The sequence below is a fragment of the Tupaia chinensis genome, unplaced genomic scaffold, assembly GCF_000334495.1.
Source record: "Tupaia chinensis unplaced genomic scaffold, TupChi_1.0 Scaffold146650_1, whole genome shotgun sequence".
NCBI lineage: Eukaryota > Metazoa > Chordata > Mammalia > Scandentia > Tupaiidae > Tupaia > Tupaia belangeri.
This window is the reverse complement of record NW_006206507.1, coordinates 1896358-1902871: the sequence shown is the minus strand read 5'-3', so window position 1 is coordinate 1902871 and position 6514 is coordinate 1896358. Positions and strand designations below refer to the sequence as shown.

Genomic DNA, 6514 nt, shown 5'->3' with positions numbered 1-6514 from the left:
CATATCCATTATGCCATCTACTGATACCCAAATGTTACTATCTTTGGGATACTCTCTCTGCTATGATATACAACCTCCACTCAGATTCCTTTATTAAAACCGTCTTATAGGGGACCAGCACGTGGCATGGTGGTTAAGGCGCTGGACACTCTCATGTGGCTGACCACAGTTCAAGTCTCAGACCTGATGACTTATTTTCTCACTTTCTCTCTCTCCCTCTCCCTCTCCCTCTCCCTCTCTTTCTCTCCCTCCCTCTCTCTCTCTCTCCTCTACTCTCTCTGTCTCTCTCTGGTCAAATTAAAATAAATGAATAAGTAAATAAAATTAAATAAATAACTTTTTATTAAAAAAAAAAGATCTTATAAAACATTTTTTACCTATATGCAAAAGCGGTCAATCTAGCCACCCACTCATTTATTATCTCTTGAGAATACTTTCAAAAGACTCAATAGCAAAAAAAGTCACTTTTCTGCTAGCATGGAATTCAAAGCCATTGACCCTGAATAAAGAGCATGTGCAAACTGGTCTAAACCTGCAAGCAAGTTAGTGCTTTTATGTAGCAAAGCTTTCCTGGTGTACTGGAAAATTCATTTGGTTAAATTGTTTGGTTCCATTAGACGTACATGTCTTACTATGGCAGACCTCAATTATTGAACATTATTTCAATTACACTAGTGCTAACTTCCAACATTCCCTATACAATACATTTGATCCAAGATCAAAAAAAAAAAAAAAAGATACCATTAACAAAGCACTGAAGGGAACCAGCAATTAGCGTAATGGCTATGTCGCTGGACTCCCACATAGTCGACCACGGTTCGGCTTCCGGTGGCTTAGAACTCATGCTGGGCACGTGTGCGTGCGTGCCCAAGATCCCGAGAGGAGAATGGAGGAGAAGGCATTGTGGCATGACCATCCCCCCTGGGGGGTGATTTCTCATTTCTGTCTCTATGTCTCTGTCTGTCTGGCAAGCGCACGCACCCTATAGTGAAAACCTCTCAAAAATAAAAAAATTAAAAAAAAACAAAGCACTGAAAAGGCAGAAATTTACCAAATGTCTGTATTTAGTTAATAAATTCCTACCCAATCGAATTCTTTACATATGAGTGGGTCATATAGCAGCTGAACTTTAAGACTACCACAGAATTCACTTCAAATTGAGCTCCTCCAATGTTTTACTGCCTGAAACAATGCTACATAATTTATACTCAAGTTGACTTAATCATACTCTTTAATGGTGGGTCCAGAAGAAGCACCACCAGATGGAGGAGCATCCCCACCAGGAAAGCCTCCAGCCATGGCCCCAGACATTCCCCCTGGCATGCTTCCAACACTCTGGTACAGGGTGGTAATAATGGGGTTACTGACTTTCTCCAGGTCCTTTTGCTGATGCTCAAACTCTTCCTTCTCTGCCGTCTGATTCTTCTCAAGCCAGTTGATGATTTCATTACATTTGTCAAGAATCTTCTATTTGTCCTCATCATTGACCTTTCCTTGTAGTTTCTTGTCTTCAATAGTTGCTTTCATGTCAAATGAGTAAAATTCAAGTGAATTCTTAGATGACACCTGTCTCTCTGCTTCTTATATTCAGTCCTGTACTTCTCAGCATCCTGGATCATATGTTCAGCATCTTCCTTGCTCAAATGACCCTTATCATTAGTAAGAGTGATCTTGTTCTCTTTTCCTGTACTCTTATCCACAGCAAAGATGTTGAGGATGCCATTAGCATCAATATCAAAGTGACTTCAATCTGAGGAACACCATGGGGTGCAGAAGTTCAAACTTCCCCAGCATGTTGCTATTCTTGGTCACGGTACACCAGGAACTGAATAAACCTGAATGAGTACACCAGGCTGGTTGTAGGAGTAGGTAGTGAATATGTGCTTGCTTTGGTAGGAATGGTGATATTACACTTGATGAAGACAGTCATGACTCCACCAGCAGTTTCAGTGCCAGTGGGACATCCAAGAGCAGCAAATCCTGAACATTTTCAGATTTATGTCCTGATAGGATGGCTGCCTGAGGAGCTGCACCACCAGCAACACCTCATCAGGGCTGATACTCTTATTCAGTTCCTTTCCATTGAAGAAGTCTTATAGCAGCTTGAGACTGGGGATACAAGCAGAATCACCCACAAGGACAATATCATGGATCCGTGATTTGTCTAGTTTGTCATCCCGAAGGGCTTTCTCTACAGGGTACAGAGTGACACAGAATAGGTCTGGGTTCAATGCTTCAAATCAGACATGGGTAATAGAGGTATAGAGGTTGATTCCTTCATAGAGGAAATCGATCTCAATATTGGCCTAGTGCTAGAGGAAAGTGTACACAGGGCACATTCGCAAGCAATACAAAGGCGCTGGACAGCTCTTTTGTTCTCATTGATGTCCTTCTTATGCTTGTGCTTAAAGCCAGCAGTGAAATGGTTGACCATTTGATTGTTAAAGTCTTCTCTGCCCAAGTGTGTATCTCCAGCTGTGGATTTGACCTCAGAAATTTCATCCTCAATAGTAAGGATGGACACATCAAAGTGCCACCTCCAACGTAAAAGATCAACATGTTTCTTTCAGCACCAATCTTTTTGTCTAGTGCATAGGCAATCGCAGCCTCAGTTGGCTCATTGATAATCCTAAGCACACTGGGACCAGCAATGCTTCTAGCAACTTTGGTAGCCTGACACAGAGAGTCATTAAAATATGCTGTCACAGTAATCTTGGCATTAGTAACAGTCTTCCCAAGGTAGGCTCCTGCGATTTTCTTCATCTTGGTCAGTACCACAGATGACACCTCCTCTGGGTAGAAAGTTTTAGTCTCTCCTCTGTATTTTACTTGCACCTTGGGCATGCCTGCCTCATTCACCACCATGAAGGTCCAGTGCTTCATATCAGACTGGACAACAGCATCATCAAATCTATGTCCAATCAGATACTTAGCATCAAAAACTGTGTTAGTGGGGTTCATTGCAACCTGATTTTTGCAGCATCAATGATCAACAGTTTTGTATTGGTAAAGGCAACATGGAGTGGTTTATTTCCTTTATCATTAACAGTTGTCTCAACTTTTCTGTGCTCGAAAACACCCACGCAAGCATCAGTGGTACCAAAATCAATGTGAACTGCAGGTCCCATGTACATGTAGACCCTGCTCAGCTCATGAAGCTCATACACCATCCTCTAAAACTGCCACCATGTTACATGATCTAATTAGAAATCTTAACTCAAAAATTGCCACAAGCACCCAGCATGTTTTCAGACTGACCTGGGGATTTGAACTCATGGTCAGCCACATGGCTTTTAGCACTACAATTCAGTACACTACACCAGACGGGACCTTGAATTATGGCCTCAAATAGCCACAAATCCTCTTTTTTTAGAGAAAGGCCATGGCCAGAATTAACAAATATGGGGAGAAGTCTTCAAAAGTTTTCAAGATATTTCATCATGGATACCAGCAGTTAGAGTAATGGCTATGTCGCTGAACTCCCATGTAGTCAACCGTGGTCCGCGTCCTGGACCTGGTGGCTTAGAACTCACGCTGGGCGCATGTGCGTGCGTGCCCAAGATCCCGAGAGGAGAATGGAGAAGGGATTGCGGCGTGACCATCCCCCCTGGGGGGTGATTTCTTGCTTTCTGTCTCTATGCCTCTCTCTGTCTGTCTGGCAAGTGCACGCGCCCTATAGCGAAAACCTCTCAAAAAAAAAAAAAAAGATATTTCATCATTACAGTTGTTATGCAAATTTATATTTCATAAAGACAATTCTCTGTAACAAGGTAAACAAAAATTTAGTAATTCTATCACTAAGTGGGATACTTTAATGTATTTAGTGGACTCAGAACAGTGTCTGAAACATTTAACATTTAATGAATGTTGGTTCTTGCTATTCTGACAATGACAGTAGCACTATTGAAAAATGGAAAACGTACATGTATGGATTGACATTTTCAGATGGATTCTCAAAGCCACGAAGCAATCTGACATCTTTATCGAATATGATTCTTACTGGCAGCAAATAAGTAATTTAAAACTTGTTTTTATTAAAATATAGATATATCTTATGGTTGAATACAAACATTGAAATAAATATTGTAAATAATAAATTCAGTTGTAAAGACATGTTCTCATTCATGGAAAGGTGCTTTGGACTGCATTTAGGGACCCACATTAATCTCTTCCCTGTAGAGATATTTTGGTGTAGAAAATGTCACTGACAAGCAGTGCTTTAGTGAAACATCTTTGTGCCTGTAGATAAACACATGCCGTACACCTGCCCTCGCTTTCCATGTAGATGAAGAAAGATCTCGAAAGGCCCTGCTTTAGTTTTTCATGGGCCTTGCTGATTCCTTCATCTAAAACAGGCTTTACATCTTGGGCTTGTGGAAGCAAACCCGAGCTAATCCTCGTATCTACAATTGTTCCTTCTCTTACTTTGAGCACTGCAGAACCAAGATCAACTAAATACTTAACCTGCAACTCCTAAAATGCAGCTGCTTTTTAATACTTGATTAATAAATTATAATTAAGAAATACTGAGTTCCATGTATTTGCATCTTGATAAGAATATTGGAAAGGAGGAAATCAAAATAATCATTTCTGGTGTTTTTAACAAGTTCTATAGAATTTAATGTTTACGTCTTGATTACAAAACCTCTTCACAATTTACAAAATGTGCCTCAGCTCTGCCTCCCGTTTAAATTTGATTAAACCAGATGACCTTGTTCTAACAGCAGGTGGTTTACTGTGATTTGTTTTGGGGAATTGCTAATGAAAATGAAATTTTTAACTTTAAAATACCTGCATCCTAGGCAAAAGAAGTCTAACTTTTATTGGTGCCAAATATGTGAGACTTACATTCAAAGCTAGTATATTTGAAACTTTCTACCTTGAGTTGAAAAGTAATTAAATATACACCTCTCATAGGAAGATATTTTTAAATAAGCTACCATGCCATTGAATTGTCCAGCTACTTCTCATGTAGTGATTTAGCATATACGTTGATGGCCTTTGTCTGAATCAATTACTTTACTATGGGATGCAAAATAATGATATTCTAATTGTATCATTTCTTATTGATTAATTGCCTTCTTTAAGAAAGAAATCAATTATTTTTTAATTAAGAAAATTTGGCTACCTCGAAATGCATTTCCCATTCAAATGGAATAAATGCTTAACTTTTTCTCTTTACCTGTTTGTGTTAAGGAGTTAGTGCAGTAGTCATCTCGTCTGATGACAAATAATGTCATTTTGCTGTGCTTTTTCTCTTCTGATATCACTATATATCCATGTGTTTCATCCAGTTATAGCCATTACTGTTTCGGCGATAAAATTGTCCCACCGTTGGCTCCTATACACTGATTCCTGTACTATTTTGAAAAGAACCCATTAGACCTTGAGAGCTTTTTGGCTTCCCGGCACAGCAAGATCTTCTTACTCACCTTTTACATTACTTTTTACACACCTGGAAACTGCCATAACACTAAGAAATTTTGTTATTTGTGACAAACTATACATACAGGAGCAACATTTCTTCCATCTCCCTTTTATAAATAATGCTATAAGATATAATTTGCTATTAGACAAAATCATGAATTCAGGAAGACACTTCCAATACACATTGAACATTACAATTTTTATCTAATTATTTGGTAGTACAATTTCTTTTATAAGCTTACTTATTAAGTTTATTTATGATTGCTTCATGTTAGAGAGAGAGAGAGAGATGAGATGAGTTTGCTTAACAGAGTCACATACAGAGATCACACACACCCCTGTGTGTACATGTTGAACTGAGACCTGACCCCAGTCTGCCATATGGCTTCCAGCATTGCGGAGTGTTGCACTGCTGCTGCAATCCTGAAACTGGACCCTGATTTATTTTTGCCTACATAGAAACTAAAGTACAGACAGTTCCATGGTCTGGTAGTTGAAGCAGACAGATCCCACAGTTTGACTCAGTGGCTTGAGAAATGTGCTGGGCACGAGTGCATATGTACTCAAAATCCTGAAGGGAGGGAGAGATGGAAGAGAAGGGATTGCAGTGTGACTATCCTCCATGGGGATGCTTTCTCGTCTCCCACTCTCTGCCTCTCTGTCTCTCTCTGGCAAGCACACATGCCCTCTAGCTGATAAAAAGAAAATAAAGCAATACTATTTTAAGATTAAAAATGGACCAGCAGATCGTGTAATGGTGAAGGTCCTAGACTCCCAGTTGGCTGAGCCCAGTTTGACTTCCAGACTCAGCAATTCGAAAATCACACTGGGCATGCCCAAAATCACAGGAGTAGTAGAAAGGATTGCAATGTGGCCATCCTCCCCATGTGTGTGTGGGGGGGGTGATAATTTCTCACTTTTCTTCTCACTGTCTCTCTCTGGTGAGCACATGCACACTACAGCAAAATCTTTTTAAAAAAAAGAGAGAGAGAGAAATTAAGAGTACTAAGAAAAATTATTATATTAGACAGTATTACTAGACAAATGACTACTTGAAACAAAAGAATAGAATATGTGATACTATGAA

The 6514-nt window shown here is 39.6% G+C and overlaps 1 pseudogene; it reads right to left on the bottom strand.

Annotated features, from left to right (window-relative positions):
* Window positions 1–1218: 1218 nt before the first annotated feature.
* On the bottom strand, window positions 1219–3134 carry LOC102476221 (heat shock cognate 71 kDa protein-like; annotated as a pseudogene).
* Window positions 3135–6514: the final 3380 nt, after the last annotated feature.